The 27,936-nt window shown below is 46.4% G+C and overlaps 1 protein-coding gene across 1 annotated transcript in view; it reads right to left on the reverse strand.

Moving 5' to 3' along the window:
* PDGFRL (platelet derived growth factor receptor like) overlaps positions 1-27,936 on the reverse strand; it is a 52,512-nt gene that overhangs the window by 11,353 nt on the left and 13,223 nt on the right. The gene's annotated exons all lie outside the window — the stretch shown is intronic.

Raw genomic sequence — 27,936 nt, forward strand, 5'->3', positions numbered from 1 at the left:
TGTTCTTTTTCGAGACCGAAGTAGGTAACTATTATTTGAGTGGGGTTTTGGTGGGGGAGTTACATCTGGCTCAGCGCTCTGGGGTCCCTGTGGTGCTGGGATCAAACCTAGTGTCCCCACATCCTAAGCATGTGCTCCAGTCCTATGTGTCATCTCGCTGGGCCTCAACATCAAGCCCTTATTCCACAGGATGGTGCTGATCAGGAACCATCCTGCAGTGTGACAGCAGTCCAGACAGATCTTCCTGGGAGGTTGCTGCCCTGGGAGCTCCACGTGCGTCTCAGCTGGAGTCGGCAGCAGCAGTACCCACAGGCTCACCCTCTATATTTAGCACATGGGAGGCAGGCCCGGCTGGTGACCCCCCATCGCGGCTCTGCCCACATGCCTGCCTCAGGCTCCCCTTCTCCCACTATCCACTGCCTCCCACAAAGGCAGCGGAAATCTCTCCTCCTGCAGGAAGCATCTCATTAGAATCAACTCTCCGGAATCTCCCAGCTTTCTCCTGGTGAGATCACTGGTCCCCTTGTTCTCTATTCCTCGGATAACCCCCCCCCCCCACTTCCTGTCGTTACAATAGATGGTTCCAATTTGAAAGGGAGGGGCCTTGCCCTGTTTATTTTTCTTCTCTAAGCAACAAATCTGTGCACAGAGGACACAGCCAGACCTCCAGGAGCAAGCGGCTTGAAATCAAATTGAACCAGTGTCAGAACTAGGAAGAACTCGGAAGAGCAGTACAGGTGAAGAAACTGAGTCACAGAAGTGACTCCTCTGAGACCCACAGGTGAATAGCTGAGAGCCTCTTCCTTAGCTCAGGGAGGTGCCAAACACCCACTCTTCTTCCCATAATGAAACACACATAATGCATTCCATGCCTCGATCTTTGTGCTATTCTAATTATATCTAATTACACATCTCATTGCAGACTAGTAGTCTTCCTGGGAATACTACAACTGCAGCCAGGACAGATAATCCACACCCCACAGAGCCGGTAGTAAAAGCCAGAAAGTAGGCTTGATGGTATTAAAATCCAATTAGGGCGGTAGTGTGAAGGGGCCTGGGAAGACCAAAGGGGCCCTAAAAGCGGCTCCCAGTCAGAGGAATGCTGGGAGCGGGCAGGGGCCTGGGGGCAGCTTGGCAGAGGAGGAGGTGAGAAGATCTGGACTTTCAGAGGGCAGGACTCCGAGGTCTGGGAGGCAGCGTGTTCTCTGTGCCCTCTCCCCGGAAGTCACAAGCCTCACAGGGCTGGGAGGACCTGGTTACTCCATGGAGCCAAGGACAGAGGCAACAGTTCAATTCATCCAGTACAGACAAGCAGCAAGGGCAAAGTCACAGCCTGTAAGGCAGAGAGCAGCGGGAGGAGGGGGTGCACGCACTTCAGCCTTCCCCCTACGGCACCATCCTCTGGGAAGAGATGAGCCCCCTCAGAGGAAAGAGCAGGAATGGGAAGCCGGACGAGGCGGGAAGGGACCCGAGAGGCCAGTGGAATGAAAGCCTTTCAAAGAGTATTTTCTATGAGGAAATTTGTGACAGGCTTGATATGAAAGTTGGGGCCAGGGCCAGGGAGATGGTTCAAAGTACTGGAGCGCATTCCTGGCAGCTGCAATTCTCAGCGCCAAAGGGTCCCCTGAGCCCACCAGAATTGAGCCTAAGTACAGAGCCAGGAATAATCCTTGAGTGCCACCAGGGGTGAGCCCAAAACCAAAGGGGAAAAAAAGAAAAGAAACTAAGATCATGAAGGAATTAATTAGTGCATTGAGCCCGATCTCTGGCTCCACATTTGCACAGTGGCGACAGAGAGCCACTGTCACTCCCCCTCAAGACGGACATGAAAACTCAGCCCTGTGGGACAGACCCTCCACTGCCATGAAATCTTCTGGCTGTATCTGTAGCAGGATAGGGGGTGGAAGGAAGGAAATGCCCTGGAAAACATTTCTGGCTTTTCCCACCCCCTCTTTCATGCAAATAATGTAAGACAGGAAACTATTGAGCCGGATCACAGTTGAAATGCCTGGATTTCGACTGTTCTTTCTGCTAATGGCCTCATCTCGGCCATGGAGCTTCCCCCCCAGGAGCCAGAAACTGACCCAGGCTCTGTGGGCAGAGTGTACCCTGAGTGGTACCAGGACTTCAGCCCTGCAGAATAGTGCAGGAGGGGCTTCACCCAGGACCATTCTTTTCCAGCCACTAGCAAAACCCCGGCAAGAGAAGTAAACACACCAAGCAGCACTGCTGCAACACAGTGAAAAGCAAAAGAATAATTTTCTTGTGCTGGGAGGCAGCTGTAAACATATCAGAGCCCATCAATGTGTCTCTGGAATTTTCTTCTGAATTCCAGGGAGCCAGTCCTGGTTTCAATAAGTGCGTGTTCAAAACTTGGGGTGGGGGTGGGGGACACGGCAGGGCTTCCAAGGCACCAGAGTCCCCTCCATCCACCAGTGGAGGCCAGAAGCTTCCTCCCTGGAAAGGTCCTCTATTATGGGGCCCTCTCAGAGGAAAAACAGATTTAGGGACCCCTGTACATCTCATCAGGAGCAGTGGCCAGGTGACAATGGTGGGACTCCCGTTTCTATCAGCTAAGGGCAGGAGGTTAGCTCAGGGCTAGAGGCCAGTGAGTCAGGGGTTCCATATATGCTTACATGCAAATTTAGTGTGAGGGTCCAGACCGGGGGGGTAGGGTGGTCACAGTAGTGGTTAATGGGGTCTATGGGCTCAAGGCTCCAAGGGGTCAAAGAGGAGGCCAAGGGAGATGTAGAAAGCTGAGTGCTCACCTAAAGAAAGGACTCAGATGGACTGGAGAGATAGGACAGCGGGTAGGGCATTTGCCTTGCACGTGGCCAACCCGGGTTCGATTCCCAGCATCCCATATGGTCCCCTGAGCACCACCAGAAGTAACTCTTGAGTGCAGAGCCAGGAGTAACCCCTGTGCATCGCTGGGTGTGACCCAAAAAGAAAAAAAAAAAAGAACTCAGAGTGTGTACACAGCTGCCTTGCATTCCAGCCACCCAGACCCATGGCTGGGAGACAGGAGGAGGCCAGGACAGAGTGAAGAGGGGTCCAGCCAAGCACAGGTGCGCTGAGGACTGGGAGTCACCTTCATGGCATTGAATCAGTTCCAGACTCCTTCACTAGAGGACTCGTCTTCACAGCCTAGCCCTGGAGTGACCACAGGGACAGCCATTCCCTCAGAAAGAGTTTCCTCCTCAAGAAGAGTGATGAGTACAGGAACACTTACCTCCTCAGGAACAGAAACCACCTCGGGAACAGTTACCTCCTCAGGAACACTTTCCTCCTCAGAAACAGTTACCTCCTAGGAACCTCCTCAGGCATGTGGGCATTGCACACTGCCCGTCCAGGAAGTTGGAGACTTAGCACAGCATTGGCGTTAGTGCCCCCTCCAAGTTAGACATTACTGGATTATCCACTACATTGTCACAGTGGGATGAAATATATGTTTCCCCCCTTTACCACTTAGAACAACGACATTGAACACAATTTGTGTTAAGCCACATTCAAGTGTGAGCCACCAGTTGTACATGCTGACATCAGCGTGTGCTCCTGAGTCATTCTTGGCAGTGCTCAGGGGAGCATCGAGGGTGCCAGGGACTGAATGGGGGTCAGCTCGAGCAAAGCAAGGGGCTTGCCCCTGTACCATCTACCAGTCTGCTTCCCTACTGCTTAAAGGACCCTCAACTCCATCTGTCACCTAGGCTGAACTGTAATGTAAACTGTCCATCTCTCTTCCATCCCTTACATCTATCTGCTGACAAATAGTCCTTTTGGAAAAAATGTTCCTCCACCCCTGTTAGAGACATGCAAAATGGTCAGATGTATTTTCCAAAAAGTCATTACCTCCAGCCTTCCAAAGGAAGACTCTTGGACTGCACTCAAAGCCCAGCATAGCCCCTGCCTAATCACCAAGGTGCCTGTGCTGTGCCATCACCTCCCTCTTGGCCCTCATCTCCAACCAGCCACACTCAACACTGAGCCCGAACATTTACAAAATAAATGTAAGATTTAATATAAGAAAATGTTCAGAGGTATGGTGCCGCCAGCAGGTCAATCTGTACCTGTGAGGTGAGTGCATCAGCAGCCTCATGGTGCTTTCAGACTTCCAGATACCCCAAAACTGCTTTTGTGCCTTTGGCCAGACCCCAAAAACTTAGGGCAAAGTTTACCAAGAAAGTAAAGGGCCAAAAGTTAGGTATGTGGGAGACACACCCACAAACTACCTCCGGCTCAGCTACATAACTGGAGGCATGGCCTCTCTGATTCCTGATCGAACTGCTTAAGGGCCATGATCCCAGAGACTCAGAAACAAATCTCAAAACCCAATGGCTTCTGGCAGAAATGCATCCACTTCCTGCAGTAGGCTACCAGTGCTGGGACACCCCAGGTAGGAATAGGTTTCGTGCCTTGACCTTTTCCCCCTGGCGGCCCAGTGGCCTTCATCCTCCAGAGGCCACTGGACAGTCCAGTTTGGGCCCACTGTGAAGAGACACGTGGGGCCTCACGGGATGGGGGTGGAGCCGACTCTTTCCTCCCCATCCCAACAAGACCCTGAGTCCGCAGCCCACGAATGGCCTCTCTGGCTCCTGATCAAGCTGCTTAATGGTCATGATCCCAGAGACTCAGAAACAAATCTTGAAACCCAGAGGCTTTTGGCAGAAATGTGTCCAGACCGTGCAGTAGGTTACTGTCGCCGGGCCACCCCAGGGGGGAAAGGGTGCTGTCCCTCTGCCCTCTCCCCCTTGGTGGCTCGGTGGCCACCATCTTACAGAGGCCATTGGACAGTCAGGTCTGGGTCTACAGTGATGAGACACGCAGGATGGGGTGGAGCCGGCCCTTTCCTCCCTGCCCCAACGAGTCGCCACCCATGGACGCCCTCTCTGACTCCTGATCAAGCTGTGTAATGGCCATGATCCCAGAGACTCAGGAACAAATCTCGGAACCCAGCAGGTTTTGGCAAGAAATCCTTCCAGATTTAAGTGTTAAAATTTCGGAATTTCAAAATCACGCGGCCACTACTGCAGACACGTGACATCATATGTTATTCATAACCAGCAATAGAAAACAAATTGTCTACTGTTGCCTTTTCGGCAGATCTGAGTGTTGGGGTATAATCCCAAATAATAATGGTGGCTGTGGTGTTGAAATGTTGAATGTAATCAAAGTATAGAGAGTAATTTGGAAATCATCTGCTCCACAGGTAGGAGGATGGTGTGGTATTGGGGTATACTGGGGTTTTTGGTGGTGGAGAATGGGCACTGGTGAAGGTATGGGTGTTTCATTGTATGACTGAGACTTCAAACCAAAAGCTTTGTAACTGCTCTCATGGTGATTCAATAAACAAAATTATAAAAAATGGGGAGAAAGAGTAAGGTGGAGTTCATGCACAATTCAATCAGTCTAATCAGTGGCTGAATAAATAGCAGTAGTCCTACATAAAAAAAAAAGTTTGAGGACTAGAGCAATAGTGCAGCAGGTAGGGCATTTGCCTTGCATGCGGCTGACCCGGATTCAAGTCCCAGCATCCCATATGGTCCCCCAAGTACCACCAGGTGTAATTCCTGAGTACAGAGCCAGGAGTAACCCCTGTGCATTCCCGGGTGTGACCAAAAAAGAAAAAATACATAAATAAAATTTCATCTTTACCCCATTAAAAAAATGTTTGATTTATGTACATACACCTATGATCAAACAAACAGTTCTTGGGCAAGTCAGAGAGAGCATAAAGTTTAAGGCATTTGCCTTTGCTTACAGCAGATCCATTCAATCTCCAGCACCTCGCATGGTCCCCTGAACACCACAAGGCGTCACTCCTGAGCACAGAGCCTTAAATAGCCCTGAGCACTGCTGGACATCACCTCCAAGTATGTGTGCGTGTGTGTGAACACACACACACACACACACACACACACACTTGTGTCTGTGTATTCCCTCGGGTAAAAAGGGGTTAAAAAGTTCAAGAAGGTTTCACCTATAAACACTGTGTAATATTCTCAAACCTTAATGTCTTGGTCGTGAACACTGAGGTATGAGCATGCACACACACACACACACACACACACACACACACACTCACACTCACACACACATTGCTTTGTGGTATGACTCCACTCCCGGCTTTCTCCTGGAAAATGATTCCTTCCTTGCAGCTGCCCCACCTGCCCTTGCCTCAATCAACCAGAGCGTTCCCAGAGCACAGTGGTCCACAGACAGCACGTCGAGGACTCTGGGGCCAGCACAGCAGGACGCAGTGAGTGAGGCTGAAGCTAGCAATCTGTCCAGCGCTTCTTAATGCTTAGCCCCAAGTCATCTGACTGAATGAAGCAAGAGTCCCTCGGGAACTAGGAGAGACCCCAGCAAGCTGATTGGACCCCTCATTTTACGGGGTCAAGTGGACCTCCCCAGGTCACACGCCAGTTAGAGTCAGAGCTGCACAGGAACCCCCAGGAGTCTGGGAAAGAGGGCCTGGCGTGCTTCCCACTGGCCCCAGAGGAAACATGTGTCTGTCACTCCAAACACAGAGCCAATCCCAGCCTTGATGAAGCTCGTTTGTTTATTCTGGTCGGGGCAGGCAGGGGTAATATCTGGGAGTGCTCAAGGGTTGCTTCTGTGGCCATTTCATGGTTTGCTGCTAGTGGTGCTTGGGGCACCATGAGTGCTGGGGATCGAAGTGCCTTAACTCTGTACCATCGGGCCTCAGAGATAGCTTATGGGTGGTGGTAAGATACTGCTAACACATATACTCATCAAAGAAATTTACATAAATAACAAGTCACCCGTTGTCACAGAATTATAGCAAAGTCGTCTTTCGAACTTGCCAGTCACATGATACTGGTATTTAGGGCTAGCAGTGGCCTTTGTACTTGTCTGGTCATCCTAATCATTCACATGATGAACAAGCCCATCGGTTCTTTTTCTGTGGGTAACATGAAAGAAAACAATCCTCCAGTTGCTTTTAGCTGAGTTCACAGCCACACAGTCAGTGGAGCACAGGCCCTGGAGGGGAGCGAGGAACAAGACTAGACAATAGGGCAAGCCTTCACCACCTGCAGCAGAAACACAACTGTGGGTTACTAAGGTGCTGGCGCTAAGCCCCAGCTTGTGTATCCTGCCCACCTATAGCACCTGGAATGATGAATTTACAGCAGAGACACACAAAAGACACACAGAAGTCTTGCCCATGTTTACCAGGTGACTGTTCATCCCAGTGGCCCTTGCAGGGTAAATCTGACTCCTTTCTTTCTGCAGACCAGAGGGTGCTAGGAATTAGTTCAAGTGGATTTTGCATTTACAAAGGAAAGCAATGTAAGCTCAAGAAAGGCCCCAAACTCCATTTAGTCTAACCTCATCATTTGTAAAATGCAGGGCTCAGGCTGGGTCACCCCAGGTTGTGTGGCAATCCCTTGGGGAGATTTAGGGCTCATCTCCCTGGCTCTTCTTTCCACATCACTCCATCTTATCTCCAAGGTCCAGTTTCCTCCAGCTCAGTAATCAGTCACTCCACCCATCCATTTGCCTGCCCAGCCCCAGCTGGCCACCGCCTTCTTCCGGTCAGTCCCCGGGCACCGAGACTTGACCTCAAGTCACCCATTGTGACTGTGATACTGCATCAGATTTGTGTGTCTATTATTCCTCTGGTTCATAAACTGCCTGTGGTCAGGACCACTTGGGGGATGTCTTTTGGGGAAGGAAGATTGTCTTTACCTGTAAATGAGGTTTAACCCTCTCCCTCTCCCTCCCCTTCCTCCCCCCCTCCACTAATCGTCACCTTCACCCTCACCCCCGCCATCCCTCTCTTGCCCTCTCCTCAGTTGAAGACTTTCAACTCATTTGCTGCATCCACCTGAACTTCACTTGGATAGTTGCTTGTGCCTTAGTGTGCCCCCAGATGATGCCCCACCTACCAGGCCGTGAGCCACTCAGACAAATGGATGAGGACATGGTCTCCTTTTACTCTGGGTTGGGCCACAGGTTGCATGTTCCTGCCTGGCCCAGATGCAAAGTCCAGCTCCTAATGGGACTCTGCAGGAAAGGGGCACAGAGCCCCCTTCTTTTCCCTCGAAAGCCCCGAGGCTTTAAAAGACAGATGGTGGAGGGTGGGAATAGGGTCTGGACAGTGGGAGGGGGCTGAAAGGCAGTTCCCACCCACCCATGTCAGGATCTGGCCGGTGCAATCAACAACAGAGCCCCAAGCAAGGGGAAGTGACAGGAGCCCCAGCACTGGGAGGACAGACCTGGGAAGTAGGAGGGCTCCACCAAGGAGCTATCTGCAGATTCCAGAAGGCCCTGACAGCTCACCTGCCCGCCCCCCTGCCCGCCCCCAGCCGGCTCTCCGGATAGATCTTACTCTTGAGGGAACTGAGTCCCTAAACCACAAGCCAAGTTCTGACAGTTTTGTTCTTCTTAAATACAAATTTTTTACAAAAGTGCTATTCTCCACACTTACCCCCAGTGTGGGTTAAAATGTCCAGTGTGGACATTTTCCCCTTTATCCTCTATCCCTCTTTTCATACTCCTTTCTTTAACAGGCTGGAGCCATAGCACAGCGGGTAGGGCATTTGCCTTGCACACGGCTGACCCTGCCGACCCAAGTTCGATTCCTCCGCCCCTCTCAGAGAGCCCGGCAAGCTACCAAGAGTATCTCGCCCGCACAGCAAAGCCTGGCAAGCTCCCTGTCACGTATTCAATACGCCAAGCACAGTAATAACAAGTCTCAAAATGGAGTTGTTACTGGGCCCACTCAAGCAAATCGATGAACAACGGGAGGACAGTGCGACAGTGCTTCCTTTAACATACCGTTTAACAGTTCTATTTATACTGTTAAATACTTTACAAAAAATAAAACAAAAAACTATGATTTTTGCCCAGTTAATCTCAGACTTTACTCACATGTCTCTCTCTCTATGTGTGTGTGTGTGTGTGTGTGTGTGTTTAATGTAGGTTTTCATTCGAAAAATATAGTCAGTAAACATTATACTGAAAGTTCAGATTCTCTTTTCTTTTGTTTTGTTTTGTTTAAGGATCATACCCAGTGGTGCTCATGATCATGATTACTCCTGACTCTGCTCTCAGGGATCACTTCTGGTGGGCTCAGGGGATCATATGGGTACCGGGAGTTGAACCCAGGTTGAATGCATACAAAGTAAATTCCTACCCACTGTGAAAGTACAAATTCATTTCAACAAAGTTTACTACATTATCAAAAATAGTTTTGTGATCCTAAGGAGGGTGGGGAATAAACAAAGCCAGAGGTATTGTATTTGTGGGTCTTAAACTATATTACAATAGTTTAAGACTATATTACAATAGTTTAATAGGCTATCGAATGTAGCCTGCCCACAGGGCAGAGTCTGGCAAACTCCCCGTGGCGTACCAAATATGCCAAATACCAGTAACAATGATGGGTCTCACTTTCCTAAATAGCCTTGAATATAATCTCAGGGCTAGGATGAAAGAGACGTTACTGGGGCCTGCTCGAGGCAATCGACGAATAACAGGATGATGAAAAATGAAAAAAAAAACTATATTACAAAGTCATGGTAACAAAAATACCCTTGTACTGGCAGTTTTTACAAAAATAATTAATACAATCATGGAACAGATAGTGAGCCCAAAATAAAATCCCATTTTATATGGTTAACTTATATTCAACAAGAGAGCTAAGTATACCTAAAGGAGAAAGGACACTTTCCAACAAATTGTACTGGAAAACTAGGGGAAAGGTCAATGATATCAAACCCCTATCTCACACCACTCAAAAACTGTCCTCCCGTTGTTCATCGATTTTATCGAGCGGGCCCAGTAACGTCTCCATTGTGAAACTTGTTGTTACTGTGTTTGGCATATTGAATACATCATGGGTAGCTTGCCAGGCTTTGCCTTGCGGGCGAGATACTCTCGGTAGCTTGCCAGGTTCTCTGAGAAGGGTGGAGGAATCGAACCCGGCTCGGCCATGGCTGGCTGCGCGTAAGGCAAACGCCTTACTGCTATGCTATCGCTCCAGCCACTCAAAAACAATATCATGAAATGTGTCAAAAATTGAAGCATAAGACCTGACACTATAAAAACTGTGGGAGAGAAAAGTAAGAAATTTTGGCCTTGTTTTGATCTTGTCCTGACACCCAAAACACAGACAACAAAAGCAGATGTCAATAAATGGAGCTATATCAAACGCAAAAGCTTCTCCTTAACCAAAAAGACAATTGGTAAGTGGAGAGAAGGGGGGGAAAATGTCCAGATTCTATATCAGGAGATTATAATCAACATGTGCAAGAATTTCACCAACTCAAGGCAAAAAATTTGAAAACAGGTCGAAGAACTCAGTCGACATTTGTCCAGAGAGGACAGCCAATGGGATACAGGAAAAGGTGATCAACAGGGCACTTGTCATCAGGAAATGGTGATGAAAGCCACAAAGAGATGTCAGTGCCTCCCAGGGAGAAGAGCCATCATCACCGAGACAACAGGCTCCTGGAAAGGCATCCCTCTGCATTGCTGCTGAGAAGCCTCAACCCATCAATTACCTAAATAATATGGAAGTAACTTTAAAAAATTGGGGGAAGAGGAAGGGATATTGGGATAAATAGTGGTGGAGAATGGGCACTGGTAGAGGGATGGGTACTTGATCATTATATGACTGAAATGCAAGCACGAAAGTTTGTAAGTCTGTAACTGTAGCCCATGGTGATTCACTAACAAAAATTTTTTTTAAATTGGGGGGAAAGGGAAAGTGAGGGTGTGTGTGTGTGTGTGTGTGTGAGAGAGAGAGAGAGAGAGAAAGAGAAAGAGAGAGAGAGAAGGAGGGGAAAGGGAGAAAGTGAGAGAATGAAAGAGGGAGAGAGAGTGAGAGAGAGAGAGAAGGAGGGGAAAGAGAAAGGGAGAAAGTGAGAGAATGAAAGAGGGAGAGAGAGTGAAAGAGAGAGAGAGAGAGAGAGAGAGAGAGAAAGAGAGAGAGAGAGAGAAGGACCTGCCATAAAGCATAAAGGCAGGCTGTGGGGAGGCAGTTGGCGGGGGAGGAAATTGGGGATCCTGAGGTAGGAAGTGTACACTGGTGAAAGAATGAGTATTGGGACATTGTCTGACTGAAACACAATCATGAACAGCTTTGTAACTGCATTTTCTGGTGATTTTTTTAAATGGGGTTATTGGTTTCCACTGTGTGGCTGGCAGTCCAGGCATCTCTCCTGGCAACTCCTGGTCCTGCCGTGCATCCCAGAGAACCCAGTGGTTGGGCCCAGCAAAGCAGGGCTACTCGGGTCCAGCAGTGCCACATCCTGCAGTGCTGTGAGCTACAGGGAAATCTTTAGTGGTGCTCAGAGGTGCCATGTAGAACCAGAAATTGAACCCTGGGGTCTTGTTCAAGCCAGACAGGAGCTCTAGTCCTTTGAGCTATCTTTCCAGCTCCTCCTAAAACTTTGCTCTGTTTGTTGTAGTTTTAGAGTCAAACGTGGTGATGCTCAGGGGCTCCTCCAAGCTCAGAAACTGCTTGCGTGGTGCTCAGCAACCCAATTGATGCTGGGGAGCAAACCCCAGTCTCTTCCAGGCAAAGTCTGTGTGCTAGCCTGTTGGACCAGCTCTCTGCCTCCCCGTCCTAAAACTATTTTAAGTAGACGTGTAGTCTAGCCATTCTGCCTCCAGAATTTCCCAAAGGAACTCAAAGGAACTCAGGATTTTGACAAGTTATCCACATTCCCACATTTATCACATTACTCAGCCATGAGAGAGGAGGATATCCTGGAGTTCGTGACATGGATGAACCTGGAGCATATTATGCTCACTGAGATAAGTCAGAAAAGAAAAAGAAAAGCACTGAGTCAAACTTAAAAAAAATAGAAGAGTAGGGCCAGAGAGAAAGTGCAGCAGGTAAGGCTTTCTGGGTCAATCCATGGCACTGCAGATGGTCCCTTGAGCACCATCAACTGTGACCCCTGAGTACAGAGCCAAAAGTCAGCCCTGAGGATCACCAAGTGTGGCTACCAATCTCTCCTCACTTCCCCAAAAAGAGTAGAATGGTTTTTATTGAGGGAAGAGGGATGGATAAGAGGGTTTTGTTTTGTTTTGTTTTGTTTTGTTTGGGGGTGAGGAGGGCACACCCAGTGATGTCAAACTTTATCTTGGTGCCAAACTTCAGCCCCAAGAGATAGAGATTAAAGGTAAAAAACTTACTACAAGCCGCAAATAAACCATAGATATCAAATGCACAGTATAGTGAATCACCATCACGATCATCCTGTTGTTCGTCGATTGCCTCGAGCAGGCACCAGTAATGTCTCCTTCTTCCTAGCCCTGAGATTTTTTTTTGTAGATAGAATTTTGGTTTTACTTCTTAGTTTTTTTTTATGTAGGAGTACTGTTATTTATTAAGCCACTGGTTAGCTGATTGAATTGTGCATGAACTCCACCTTACTTTTTTAAATTTTTTTTATAATTTTATTTATTGAATCACCGTGAGGGCAGTTACAAAGCTTTTGGGTCTAAGTCTCGGTCATACAATGAAACACCCATACCTTTACCAGTGCCCATTTTCCACCCCCCAATAACCCCAGTGTACCCCCATCCCTCACCCTCCCTCTAACTGTGGGGCAGATGATTTCCACATTACTCTCTCTCTACTTTGATCACATTCAATATTTTGACACCAGACCTACCATTATTATTTGAGATTTTACCCCAACACTCCCATCTGCTGAAAAGGCAACAGTAGACAATTTGTTTTCTATTGCTGGTTATGAATAACATATGATGTCGCATGGCTGCAGTAGTGGGCACGCGATTTTGAAATTTCAAAATTTTAACACTTAAATCTGGAGGGATTTCTGCCAAAACCTGCTGGGTTCCAACGTTTGCTCCTGAGTCTCTGGGATCATGGTCATTAAGCAGCTTGATCAGGAGCCAGAAGGGCCGTTCATGAGCGATGACTTGGGGTCTCGTTGGGGCGGGGAGGACAGGACCGGCTCCACCCCCATCCTGTGAGGCCCAAAATGTCTCATCACTGTGGGCCCAAACCTGACTGTCCAATGGCCTCTGAATGATGATGACCACCGAGCCGCCACGGGGAAGCAGGCGGAAAGACAACACCCTTTCCCCTGGGGTGGCCCAGCAACAGTAACCTATTTTGGGGTTTAACGCATTTCTGCCAAAAGCCACTGGGTTTCGAGATTTGTTTCTGAGTCTCTGGGATCATGGCCGTTAAGCAGCTTGATCAGGAGCCAGAGAGGCCGTTCTTGGACGAGGACTTGGGGTCTCGTTGGGGTGGGGAGGACAGAACCGGCTCCACCCCCATCCCGTGAGGCCCAACAAGTTTTGTCACTGTGGGCCCAAGCCTGACTGTCCAATTAGCCCTGAGATTTTAAAAGAGCCATATTCAATGTTCTTTCAGTGCTAGGAGAATGAGACCTGTCACTGTTACTGGTATTGGGCATATTGAGTACGACATGGGAAGTTTGCCAGTCTCTGCCATGCAGGCAGGATACTTTCAGTAGCCTGCCGGGTTTTCCAAAGTAAAAAAGAGATAATAAGATGTTGCACGGCTGCGAATGTCAGTATAGTGAATAAAGACAACAAAATTGATAGTGATGTAATAAGTCACTATTATATGGACAATCAAATTATAATACATAAACATACCAAAGGGCTGGAGCGATAGAACAGCGGTAGGGTGTTTGCCTTGCACGCAGCCAACATGGCCGACCCGAGTTCGATTCCTCCGCCCCTCTCAGAGAGCCCGGCAAGCTACTGAGAGTATCTCGCCCGCACGGCAGAGCCTGGCAAGCTACCTGTGATGTATTCGATATGCCAAACACAGTAACAACAAAGTCTCCAATGGAGGCATTACTGGGCCCGCTCGAGCAAATCGATGAACAACGGGAGGACAGTGACAGTGACAGAAACATACCAAACTGATAGTTAAAAACACTTAATTTTTGTTTTTAAAAAAGTTTTTGGCTTTTGGATCTCAATGAGTCTACTCCAGGGCTACTCCATGTCCAGGCACACAGAACATGGTTCTGTGCTCAGAAGTGACCCAGCAGAGCAGGGGTCTGTGTACAGTACCAGTGATTCGAAGCAGGGTCATTCACATGCAAGGCAAGTACTGAACTTCAAGTACTAAAACACTTTGGGGTTTTTGTTGTTTGTTTTGTTATGGGGTCACACCCAGTGGCATGAATGAAGCATTCTTCTAAAATGAGAATGAATAAGTGCTGGAGAAATAGTACCGGGGTTATGAGACTGCTTTGACGAGGCACATGGGGCCTCGTGGGATGGGGTTGAGATCGGCCCTGCTCCCCACCATGACAATGCTCCGGGTTGCCACCCTCAAACGCTTCCTCTGGCTTCTGAACAACCATGATCCCAGGGGCACACAAACCAATCTTGGAACCCAGGGGCTTTTGGCAGTAATTCCTCTAGGTTTATTACTAAAATATCAGAAATCCAAATTTGCGTGGCCACTATTGTGGCCACACGACATTATATGCTCTTCATAATCAGCAACAGAAAACAAATAATCTAATGATGTCTTTTTGGCAGGTCTGAATGTTGGGGAAAATTCCAAATAATAATGTTGGGTCTTTTGTCGTAATATTTGAATGTGATCAACAGAGAGAGAGAGAGTAAAGTGGAACTCTGCCACATAGGCGGGGAATGGGTGGGAGGGGGGTATACTGGGGTTCTTGGTGGTGGAAAATGTACACTGGTGAAGGGATGGTTATTTGATCATTGTATGACTGACCGAGACTTGAACTGAAAAGCTTTGTAACTGTTCTCATGGTGATTCAATAAATAAATTTCTGAAAAAATAGTACCTGGGTTAAGAGTCACTTGCCTTACATATGACTGATCCTGGTTCAATCCCTGGCATCACATATGGTCTCCTGAACACTGCCAGGTCTCTGCCCCAACCCCCATCACCCATACAAACCAGAGTTAACAGAAAACACATTCCCAAAAATGATAAAATGTGTCGCCACCTTTTAAAACTCTTTGATATTCAACTGCCCAGAAGAAGCGAATTTGAAAACCATTAATCTGTAGATTTGTGAGCACTTCTAGCATTATAAGACAATTCCTGAAAAACTAGATATTTACTTGTGGTTTATTTCCTTTGGGTAAAGTGTTGTGAACAAAAATACTGGCGTATTGGTGCCCAGTGCTTTACTGACATGATCTCATTCCTTTCTGATAATACAATGAGACTGATTCTGCTAGTGTTCCCCACCCACATCCTGAAAGAATAGAGCTGTGTGTTTCTGCAACCCAAACACAGACAGAATGTTGCTCATACCCAGAGAAGCCATATTCTGCTGCCCCCTAGGAGACATCTCGGAAAATAAATCTTGAGGGTTCTGATACTGGTGCCATTGAGTGTGGGGAGAAAACGCCCCCCATTTAAAACTGGTTATTTAATGCAATTCTTTTGGAGGAAGAGCTTTTGAAGAAAGTTTGGCTTCAGTATATGCTTTTGATTTTCCACTGCAAATTAGATCAAATGGCACCACCAGGTAAGCTGGAAGGCAAAAGAACAGTACCTGGTTGTTCACAGATAAAAGGCGAATTTTATAACTCTTTAACCAACAGCCAATAAAATTGAAAGTTAAAAAAGGATATCTTTTTCAGTACCACAAAACCCAGTCCACAATAATTTCCAAAGTCTGGGTGGATTTTTTTTTTTCAACAGTGGGAGTTGTATGTTTATAAACACATCTAAGTCTCTTCCTTTTTCTCTTAAAATGTCTCCAGATCACTCTGCCCGAGTTGCTGGGGAGGAGGATTAGCTGGCCAGGCGCCCAATGGCTGTTGCAGGGGCCCACCCTTCCTTTGTGTTGTCTCTGGGTGGAGTGAGCTGCTGCCCACAGAGCCAAATGAAAACCCAGATGCCTTCCCTTCTCTCCAGGCGTTGTTTGCTTTCAGAGGCACCAGCCAACGGAGCTCTCCTGGGCCCACCCATTCTTCCCAACTGACAGATCTTGACTGAAAAACTCTAACATCCCACCAGACACCTCAGAGATATCCTGAAAGACAATGCCTAGACCTGATTTACACAGGTGCAGGAATTTATGAGCCGTGTCTGTTTATCCCACTGCAAGAGTTTCTCAGAGCCTCCCTCAAATCTCCAGTGTGGATTTATATTTAATCCCTCTTCCCAGTTACTTCGTCTCAGTCTCTTCTTACTTTCCTCCCTGGCTCAGCTTGTGCCCAGAATATCTTAGTCCTAACTCTGGGAGTGTGTTCTGATGAGATTGGAAAAGAAGGGTTGCCAAAGAAGATAGAAATAGATCATGTTGATGGGTCAGCAGAGGTCGACCAGATGTCCAGAATATTCTTCTATTAATGTTGCTTTTATTATCAACAAAATCAAAGCAACACTTCCAACATTCTCACGGGGCCAGGGAGATGGCTCAGTGAGCCCCAGCACTGTATTTCCCTTGGGTTTTCCACTTCTGGGAACGCCCCTCCATCCCCAACAAATAAACTAGTTTTTCAAATGGTCAGATCCAAAAGCTGTCCATAGACACTAGTTTAATGAAAACAAGGAACAAGGTCGGGGCATATCTGAACCTGGGAAGTGAATTGTTCTGCAAAGGCAGTAGGGAGTAATAACACTCACACCATGCTTAGTTGGGAGGTACAACCCTTATGCTGCATTTTCTTTTTTCTTTATTTTTTTTCTTTTTGGGTCACACCTGGCTATGCACAGGAGTTACCCCTGGCTTTGCACTCAGAAATTACTCCTGGCAGTGCTCGGGGGACCATAAAGGATGCTGGGAATCTAACCCAGGTTGGCCACATGCAAGGCAAATGCCGTACCCACTGTGCTATCGCTCCAGCCCCACATGTTGCATTTTCCATGACCCTCCATTCTTAAAGGCTGTATGTCACAATTCACAATTGTGCTCAGATTTTATTGTTAATTCCTCCTCTTGGCTACCCAGGCCCTTCACATATGACTCCTCCATCATCTCTCCTTGGTTCCTCATCTTTCCTCCTCCCTTTTCCACCCACAAAGCTCCACACGCTCAACCTTTTCTCTGAAGAAAGGCAGAATTCCTTTTTTTTCTACTAGGACTTCCTCACATTCTTGTCCTATTACCTTCATTACCTTGCAAGCACTTCCCTGACCTTGTCCTTCTGCTGGCAAGGTTCTGCTCATTGACTGGCCTCTCACTGTAATGTCCTACAGGTGCTGAGGTCATGCCTGGCTGGCTCCTCATAGCAGCCCCAGCAGCTACCTCACATAGGCCCTGGAACCAAGTCCATGCTAAAGAAAGCAATGTTAAAGAAAATAATCAGAGGACATAGGAACTAAATTCTTTTTTTTCCCCTATTTTTTTTTTTGGCTTTTTGGGTCACACTCGACAATGCTCAGGGGATACTCCTGGCTCATGCACTCAGGAATTACTCCTGGTGGTGTTCAAGGGACCATATGGGATTCTGGGAATCGAACCAGGTTGGCTGCATGCAAGGCAAACACCCTACCCGCTGTACTATTGCTCCAGCCCCTAGGGACTAAATTCTTAAGGAAAGGTGGGGAAAGGAGAGGAAGGTAAAGGGAAAATCAGGAAGAAGATGGAACAGATGGAGCAGGTAAAACAGCATTCAGTAAATGCTGACAACTACGCTCAGAAAATAGCTGTGCTGTTTCTGAGCTTAAAAGAGAGCAGAGACCTGCACAATCTGAGATGAACTGAGTCTGGAATTTTTTTTTAACCTTCCCTCCATCAATGTCCCCAGTTTCCCACCCAACTCCCAAGCCTGCTCCTTTAGGAAGCCTAAAATAGTTTATATTACTTGATGTAATACAAACTAGAACATAAAATTACTCATGGAATTTAAAAATAGACAAATCAGCATATGAAGACACTGTCTCCCTGACAATTAGGGTTAGCCTTTGAGGAAGCAAGTTGTTCAACATGCCCAGTGGGGCTGGGCAGAGAGCTAAGGAAGTAGAGCACTGGCTTCGTATGTGCCAGGGCCCTAAGTTAAAATCTGAGCCCCTGAGGAGCACAAGGCTGGCTCTCCTGAGCACTGCCTGTGTGTGGCCTTTATTCAAACAAGCAAAAAAGCCCAGTGCTCAGAAAGGGAGACTCAGCCAGACTCTGTGCTGCCACTGAAGCGCTGATCCATGTGGAGCACAGAAATTTACAAATGTTGCCCCCATTTTTTTGTTGTTGTTGGAAGATAAAATTCTGTGTTTTTTGAAAAATAACATTAACCCATTATTATGAGGAGCCTAGAACAATGAATGAACTCCTGGTATAAGCGTGCAGTTATTTTTTTAAAATTTTTATTAGTGAAACACCATGAGGTACAGTTGTAGACTTACAAATTTCTGTGCTTGGGTTTCAGTTATACAGTGATCGAGTACCCATCCCTCCACCAGTACCCATTCTCCACCACCACTAATCCCAGTAGCCCTCCCACCCCCCATGCCCCCAATCCCACCCTGCCTCTGTGGCAGGGCATTCCCTTTTGTTCTCTCTCTCCTTTGGGGTGCTGTGGTTTGCAAAAGGGGAATTGAGTAGGAATCGTGTTTGGTCTACAGTCTACTTTCAGCAAAAGCCTGCAATTATTTCACCCAGTCCTCACTGTCTTGAAAGTTTGCTTCCCGTGGAAGGAAGCGGATTGTAATGCACAGCTGAAACCTGCCATCTAGTGGATTCCTCACCAAATCAGGAAGAATCCCAAGCAGCAGTAGCTAGGCTCCTCTCTGGAGGCCCAAGGGCACCTTTGAGGGAAAAGGGAGCATCTTCTGACATGGCTCACCTCTCTAAAAAGCTCAATGCACTGCGGTGGTGTTCTGGCGATTTACTCCAGTAAAAGGCCCACCGCTTTCCGTGAAAAGCCATCCCAGAAAGAAACCCATGCACTCTGTGGGTCAGTACCTCTTTCCTAGTTATGCTTTGAGTCTTAACTTTCAAGAGCAGATCTACTACTCGTGCACCCAGAAAGTGAAAAGCAAGAGCTAATGGTAGATGCCAATACCTTGCAGCCATGACACCACCGTCCCTGCCCCCCGCCCCCCGCAGGCAGCAGCTTCATGCTGAATTCACACTGCAGCTCACCAGTATGTCACCCTGGACCAGTCTTCTAACCTCTAGGATTTTGTTTCCTTCTTTGTTAAAACAAAACAAACAAACAAACAAGGACAGTGAGGTTGATGGCTTGGGCATGGGGGAATAATATAGGGAGTTTGCTTTGCCTACAGCTGACCGTGGCTTAATTTCTGACACTGCATTGGTCCCCAGTGCACTGTCAAAGGTCACTCCTGAGGGGCCAGAGTGATAGTACAATGGGGAAGGTGTTTGCCTTGCATGCAGCCAATCCGGGTTCAATCCCCAGCATCCCATATGGTCCCCCAAACACCGCCAGGAGTAACTCCTGATTGCAGAGCCAGGAGGAACCCTTGAATGTCGCTGGGTGTGGCCCAAAAAAGTCATTCCTGAGCACAAAGCAATAAATTTCCCCTGAGCACTGCCAGATGCTCAGAAGTCAAATAAGGAAGAAAGAAAGAAAGAAAGAAAGAAAGAAAGAAAGAAAGAAAGAAAGAAAGAAAGAAAGAAAATAGATAAAACCCCCAAATCAACAGAACTTCTCTTCCATGCCCCCGCCCAATTGGCATTAGCACAATAACCACAAATGTCCCCTGTAGCTGTGTAGGTTACTGAACTGGTCCCTGTCTTCGGAGACATGAGCCTCATGATCACATGGACCTGACTTTTCACTCAGTCTCAGCTCCCACAGCAGACTCCCAGGCCAGGCATGGCTGGGCATTGCTGGGGAAATGCCCAGTGAAGGGGCAGACCCCATCTTTGTCAAACTTGCTGCCTTGAGAGCTGTTGGGGGAGGAGAAGAATGTGTCACTGTTGAGCTTAAGAGGGCAGCCGCATTGACCCCCTTGAGTATGGTCTACCCTCCTCTTCCCAAAAGCTCACCAAGGACATGCGTGTCCTGAGACAAAATTATTGTAAGGACCATCCAGACATTGCATGAAATTGTACCCAGTTCTAGCTCCCACATAAGCATTTCAGACTAAGGACAAGGAGAAAGGGACACGGAAAATGTCTTGCAGCCACTGAAGGACAAAGTCTCTAAGTTGCGTGGTCAACACTGCCACCTCCTGGAAAGGAGGGCTTTGCCTTTTCTGTTGTCTGTCCTGGTCCTCCGTGTACAGGGCAGTGTCTGATGACCTGTTGGACTGTGACCCAACTTGAGGGACCCTAACATGAGACAAATGTTTCAGGGAACAGCAGTGGCCATACTGATGATATCTCTCCTATCAGAGAGAGGGCTGAGAGCCAGGAAGGAGGACTCCTGAGCACAGAGGGACCTGACGGTGGATCAGTTCAGGCACTGCAGTACATGGCGGGAGTCTGGCTCATGTGAGTTCATCTGGGCTTAGAGTGTGGACAACTAGAGAGAGGTGAGATGGGGCAAGAAGGAAAGGCAGGGGACAGGCTGTGCACAGCCCTGTGGGCCACATTAGTAGTTTGAGTGGAAGAGCAGGAGAGCATTGAAGCTGGATGTGCCACCAGACACATCTTTGATGAAAGCGCTGACAGCTGATGGAAATTGAGATCTGGTCTGAGCTTGAGTGGTGAAAGGTGTTGTATTGATTATTGCTCATGGCCAAGTAAGAGGCTCCAGTCATTGTTGTCCTGATGGAAAGAGGAAAAGTTTCGAGGGCTAGGGAGGTGACTCCAAAGACTGAAAAGAGACACACAAACAAATCTCGGAACCGAGCAGCTTGCCGCAGAAATGTCTCTGAACTTTGCAATAGGCCACTTTAGCCGGGCTACTCCAGACCGGGGGCAGGTGCTGTCTCTCTGCCTGTCCCCTAGGAATCTAGTGGCCACCATATTCCAGAACTCAATGAGAAGCCCAGGTACATGGGAGCAGTAATAGCAAATGCCAGGCCTCACGGGACAGGGGAGGAGTCGGTCCCTCTCCTCCTCTCCCCTCCCCACTCCGATGGGACCCTGAGATGATCCCCCGTGAACTGACCCTGGCCACTGAGCAGCTTGATGCAGAGATCTCTCCAGATCCTAATTAGAGAGCAGTCACATGACATAATAAGCTATTCATAACAAGAAACACAAAACAAATGGTCTAGCATTGCCTTTTCAGCAGGTTTGAGTGGTGGTAGGAAAATTCCAAATAATAATGGTGGGACTGGTATAGAAATATTGAATGTAATAAAAGTAGAGAGAGAGAGAGTATTGTGGAAATTATCTGCCACAGGCAGGGGGGAGGGTTGGGATTGGGGGGAATACTGGGGATTTTGGTGGTGGAAGATGTGCACTGGTAAAGAGATGGGTATTTGATCATTGTGTGACCAAAACTCAAACGTGAAAACTGTAACTATCTCGCAATGATTCAATTAAATTTTTTAAAAATAAATAAATGAATAAATTGAATTCACATTGATCTGTCAACCCTGGGTATGGTCCCTGGCACTCTTTGTGGTCACCTAAGTCTCCCAGGAGTGATCTCTGAGTGCAGAGCCAAGAGTAAGACCTGAGCACAGCCTGGTGTGAATCCCTGAAAAGAGTCATACAACCCCAATGGCCCCCAGTTTAGGAGTCTAGGCTCTGTACCAGGGCTTCTGAAACTTTTCCATTCCTGACCCTTTCTGGTCTGAGAAAGGTGACACAGACAAGTGAAACCAGAAACCCTTGGGTTCAGAGCGCAATTCATCTTGAATTCATTTTTTGGCTGTTGTACATTCAGAAAACGTTACCATTTTCTTGTTTTATTTTGTTTTGTTTGGGGGTCACGCCCAGCAGTGCTCATGGGTAACTCCTCGCTCCATACTCAGAAATTACTGCTGGCAGTGCTCAAGGGACCATATGAGATACCAGGGAGCCAATCCGAACTAGCACATGCAAGGCAAGCGCCCTACTCACCGTGCTATTTCTCCAGTCCTTCTGTTGCTATCTTTTTCACAGTTTCCATGTTTGATAACATGATCTCATATAGGGTCACAACACAGTTTAAGAAATGAAGCTCTTGGGGTCAGGAAGATGGTGCAGGGGGTAGGGTACCCTAACATGGTTGAATGTTGCCCTAGCAGCCCCAGCACCAAGGCAGACCCTGGATAATCCCTGGCACTAGAGATTATGTGTCACCACCTTTTCAGGTTAGTAATTACCCTTTGATTCTGATTGGTCAAGAATCACCCAAACATGTTCCAAAGTGATAGTACAGCTGGTAGAACGTTTGCCTTGTATATGACCAATGCTGATTAAATCCCTGGTACCTCATATGGTTCCCCCAGAACCTCCAGGTGTGATTTCTAAGCACAGAACCAGTAGTAAGCCCTGAGCACCTCAGAACGTGGCTAAAAACATATAAAGAATCACCTGGAACATCCATGGACCTACTTGCTCACTGTTTTGGAGTGTCCCTGCCCACATCAAAGTTGGGGAGAACCATAGACTCTTCCAGGGACCATGTTGGCTGTGCCCAATTCCTGGAACATGTGAGTCCTGGTCAGAATGGACACTGAAAACATTACTTGGATAATTGTGCTTTATAAATATCTTAGCTTCTTGGCATCTACCCAAAGGTAAAAAAAATAAAATCTCTAGGACACTTGTGTTACTATAGTCATTACAGCACTATTTACAATAGCCAAAATCTGGAAAAAAAAGTTAAGTGTCCAAGAACAGATGACTGGATAACATTATGGTGTATATACACAATGGAATATTACTTGGTCACAAGAAAAGTTGAAACTATACAATTTACTACTACATGGATGGATCTAGAGGGGATCATGCTAAGTGAAGTCAACCAGAAGGACAGATACAGAACGATGTCTCTCACTAACACCTAAGGACAATAGCGACAAGTACCCGAAGGATCGCTCTGTGGTTTGGAAGCCTGCCTCATGAGCTGGGGGAAAAGGCAGTTGGGATAGAGAAGGAATCACTAAGTCAATGATGGTTGGAGGGATCGCTCAGGATGGAAGATGCATGCTGAAAGTAGACTAAGGACCAAACATGATGGCCTCTAAGTATTTATTGCAATACCATAATGTCCAAAAGTAGAGCGAGAAGGAATGAAGGTGTCTGTCACAGAGGCAAGGGGTGAGATGGGGTGGGGGTGGCAGGAGGGATACTGGGAACATTGATTGTGGAAAATGTACACAGTGGAGGGATGGGTGTTTGATCATTGTATGACTGAAACTCAATCATGAAAGCTTGTAACTGTATCTCATGGTAATTCAATTTTTTTAAATGTTAAAAATTTAAAAAATGAGGTGTTTCATAAATGTTAGGATGTAAAGAAACACAGTAGCAGAATAACAAACTTGCAAAAGTAACAAAACCTGAGAACTGATGTATGAAATTGAGCTTATCATTTTCACAGCAGGTGTGGGGCGGGGTGGGGGGAAGGGGGAACTGGTGGCAGAAATGATGTTGGAACAGTGATGCATGAAACCCTATCAGCAACAGTATTGCAAATAAGGGTGTCTAAAATAAATTAAAAAATAAAAAGTCGCCCTACCGAGGTCACCAGTTGCCCCCCACGAGCGGCTCTCCAGCACGGCCACGGCCCCAGAAGCACAAGGACTTAATGCAGAACCCAGCAGCTTGGAGCAGAAAAGTGAACGGACTATGCATTGATCCAGGCCATCAAGTCTGCCGGAGGGGAAAGGGTGTTGCCCCATTCGCCCTCTCCTCTCTGGAAAGAAAGATGGCGGCCACATGGGAGCCTTGTGGACAGCAGGTATGAGCCGGGAGTGTGGGGGCAACTAAAACCTCATGGGAAGGGGGGCGTTTCGGTCCGCCCTTCGCGACCTACCGAGGCCACCGGTTGCCCCCCGCGAGCGGCTCTCCAGCACGGCCACGACTCCAGAACACAGAAACCAATTTCTTAACTATCTGACTTTCAGTAGAAATACTTCCAGGGTCAATAGGTAAAATAGCAGAAATCCAAAACCAACATTTAATTCTTGAACCCAGCTGTAGAAAGCAAATCACTTCACAATGCTTTTTGAGCATGTCTGATTGGGGGGGGGGGGGTAAACTCTAAATAATAGTGGTGAATCTTTTATTGAAACAATGAATCCAATCAAAGCAGATAGAGTGTTAACTAGAATTCATCTGCCTCACAGGGACGGGGAGGGGTGGGGGTGGGGTTTTATTGGGGTTCTTCATGGTAAAAAATAAGTATTGGTAAAGGGAAATGTGTTTGATATTTGCATGACTGAGACATAAACCTGAAAGCTTTGTAACCTTTCCCACAGTGATTCAATAAATAAATAAAAAAAAAAGTAATGGCACAATAAATAGTTCAGAGGGAAAAAAAAATAAAAAAAAAAAAAAAGCAAGAAGTCCTGTAAGGATCCGTACATTAAACCAAAACAAATAAATAAAATATTCAACTAACAATTAGTCCCAACTGTGGAGGTGACAGAGAAATCAGAAAATACAAAAAGGAGTGATGAAAGCAGAATGACATAATGCCCATCTGCCACGCCAAGGTTGTTTTTTTTTTTTAAGCCACACCACTTGGCCACTCAAATTTACAACCATTGAAATCCCACTCAGCAGAGCAGCACCCTGACACCTGGGTTTGGGGGAACCTGGAGGTTGGGCACCAGGATTTTGGGAACAAAGATATGCTGGCAGATCCCAGGTTCCCAGGGGCGACTCTGTCTGAGCTGAATAAAGACTTGCCCCTTCCGCAAGCTCTTTTCCTCACCCAGAGCTTGTCAGTTACCTATGGGAACAGTTTCCCCTGCCAGACTGCTATCGTGATTTTCAATTGCAGATAAAGTTCAGATTCATGACTGTGAGAATTCTATAACATCATTTATTAAACCTTTGCCCTGGCACTTACAGATAAGGTGGACTTTATTGCCACATTCCAGAGAGAAACTGGGATTGAGAGAATCTACTGACCAAAGAGCACATTTTTGGGTGAGAAGGAGACAGGACACTAGCTGTGCCAAGTAGTTTTCAACCAATGTAAATCAACAGAAATGTTCTGCCAGTTCCCCCTGCAAAAATTATTGCCACTTAATTGCCAGTGTTTTTTGATTCTTGGTCCTTAGAGCAGTACCAGGCAGCTGGTAAAAATATGCAGGCAAATTCAGATGGAGTTTGTAGAAAATAATAGTGTCTTCTAGGATATAGAATATATATAGGATAAAATTATTTGGGCTTCCCATCATACACATTCAAAGAAGGAGAATCCAATTTGATGATTTATTAATAATTTAATAAATTAATTTTTTTTTATATTTTAAGTGTTTAAAAAAAATAAAAAGAAAAGGTGGAAAACTGCCTTCGGTCTCCCCTCTCTGTTCCAGAAATTGCTCCCCCTTCTGGTCAGAAGATAAAACCTCACAAATGGGGAACATGCATTCAGTTCCAGTTACCAAAGTTGGTGAAAATGACCAGGTTTTGTTGAAAGCATTCCTGGGCAGTTTCCAATCCCAAAGTTGACAGGAGGCTGGAAAAAAACTGTTCCTGGAGAAAAAAAATAGGATGAAAAAAGCTCTCTCTCCCGAGGCACAGCGTTCTGGGAAAGATGTCAAGGGCTGATGCATTGTGTCTCTAGTGTCAAATAAATTGTGACTTTTTTTCCTTTTTGATTGTTGGCTACAGAGTTATGAGTAGATGTTTTTCACATTTTCCACATTTTTTGAAGTCCTGAGAGAACCACATCTGTCTTTACTTCATATAAAGCCCTCACTGTTCTTTGAAAGAATTCTGTTTAATGTTAAAAAGTAAATTTTTCCAGCTCCTGGCTATTTATCATTAATTCACTTTAATCTTTAAGATTTTTTATATAACTAATTCAACTTTGGAAATAATTCTGGAAAATACTGAATCTTCAAGGATGAGATCGGCTAGGTTTGGAATACTTTGCATAAGATAGAAAGGAAGGAAAGGTGGGAGGAAGGAAGGAAGGAAGGAAGGAAGGAAGGAAGGAAGGAAGGAAGGAAGGAAGGAAGGAGGAGAGAAGGGAGGAAATGAAGTATGGAGGAAAGGATGGAAAGAAGGAAGGAGAAAGAACAAAATAAGGAAGGAAGAAAGGAGGGAAGGAGGAAGGAAGGACCTCAAATGAGTTCAAAACCCACCCAAGACTTACTACCTAACCAGAAGTTTCAATCTCTCACCAAAAAGGTATTTTAAACTATAAGTCTGCAGTTTGGGGTTAGTGTTAATGAAATAATCAGCAAGATAGAAGCTCCCCTGCCTTGTCTAGGAAAGGTGGCTTTATTAAAATAATATTCTTTTCCTTTTGCTATTAACTTGATGAGCCTCTTTCAGAAAATAAAACCCCCATTTTGTGAAGGTTCCTTGTAGAAAGTTCTTTCTACTGCTTGATAGGATGTGACCCAATTTATAATCATTGTATAAGGCCCATTAGATTTCAACATTATTCAGACGAATCTTATTTTCATTGTAACAAGATCAAAGAAAAAGCTACCTGTCCAGAGTAGTTTAAATGAGATTGATTATGGGCACTGGTGGAGGGATGGGTACTCAATCATTGTTTAACTGAAACCCAAGCACAAAAATTTATAAGTCTACAAATTGTACCTCATGGTGTTTCACTAATAAAAATTTTAAAAAATAATAAATTAGATTGATTCTATATTTGGAAAGTAGAATAGCCAGAAGATAGCTCAAAGGGCTAGAGCTCATGCCTTTAACACTGTAGACCCCATGGTCCACTGCCTGGTACCACATTCCAACCCCACCTCCAGCACTGGCTGGGTTAGCCCAGGTGACCCCTCACAACACCAGGCCCAAGAACTAACCATCAGGTCCTCACAGCTGGGCTAAATTGAACCAGGAGCGGCCCCCAGACCCCAAGCTCTGCCTGAATATATGCAACTCTGGTTTCCATACATTGCATATAAAATGGAAATGGTAGCCCTTAACACACACACACACACACACACACACACACACACACACACGTGTGCGCGCGTGCAACATAGAGTTAAAAACAGGAAAAAATTATTTCATTTTCTTACTCATCACTCCTCCTCCAACCAATAACTTAAGAAATCTTTTATAAATACTGTTTTTCTCTAGAAGTCAGAGGGTATCTTCAGAATAAAATGTGAAAGGTGTCCAAATTCGAAATTAGAGACAGAAATATTACTTGCTCACAAATTTCCATTGATTTATTCTCTAAGGTTTATGAAAAACAGGGAAAAGATAGATATAAAGCTGAATACCAAGAGCTCAGCTAAGAACCACCGGGAAAACAACCATCTTGAATAAAAGATGAGAAGAGTGGAAAGTGGTCAGCAGTGATCTGGGGCTGGGGGCTCTGGATGCAGACTTGGGGGATGTCAGAAAATGATATTCAAGCAGTAAGTTTTATTTCCCCTTTGGTTATTGGGCCACACCACTTGGTGCTCAGGGGTCACTCTTGGCTTTTCACTCATGAATCACTCCTGGAGGGCTCAGGGGACCATATGGGATGCCAGGGATCAAACTCAAGCCGGCTTCACGCAAGGCAAACACCCTACCCACTTTGCTACCGCTCCAGCCCCAAAAGCCAGGCGTACTGAATGATCTTCGTGGCCTCAGTTGCCAGTGAAAGCAGATACCAACTTAGAATGGAGGTGATTCTGGAGAGTCAGATATCAGAGAAAGTCTCCATATCACATAAGGAGTAAAGCCACAGTCACAGTGGTGGGGTGAGGTCATCTGCTCTGCACTTCAAAATATCCCTCTGGGGCCCCTCCAGGGCCCTATGTGGGAAGAGTATCTTGGTGGAAGACAAAAAGCACCTGTCTGGTAAACATGCTGCTAAGCTCAATCCCAGGAAAACACACATGCACCCATAAAGTTCAAATTGGTGTTTAAATAAAGTTTTAAAAAATTACATATGGCATTGGATCCCATTATTTTTTATAACATGAATTTTTAAATGTCTATCTTGAAGCATCACGGT

The sequence above is a fragment of the Sorex fumeus genome, unplaced genomic scaffold (assembly GCF_029834395.1).
Source record: "Sorex fumeus unplaced genomic scaffold, SorFum_2.1 ptg000024l, whole genome shotgun sequence".
Taxonomy (NCBI): domain Eukaryota; kingdom Metazoa; phylum Chordata; class Mammalia; order Eulipotyphla; family Soricidae; genus Sorex; species Sorex fumeus.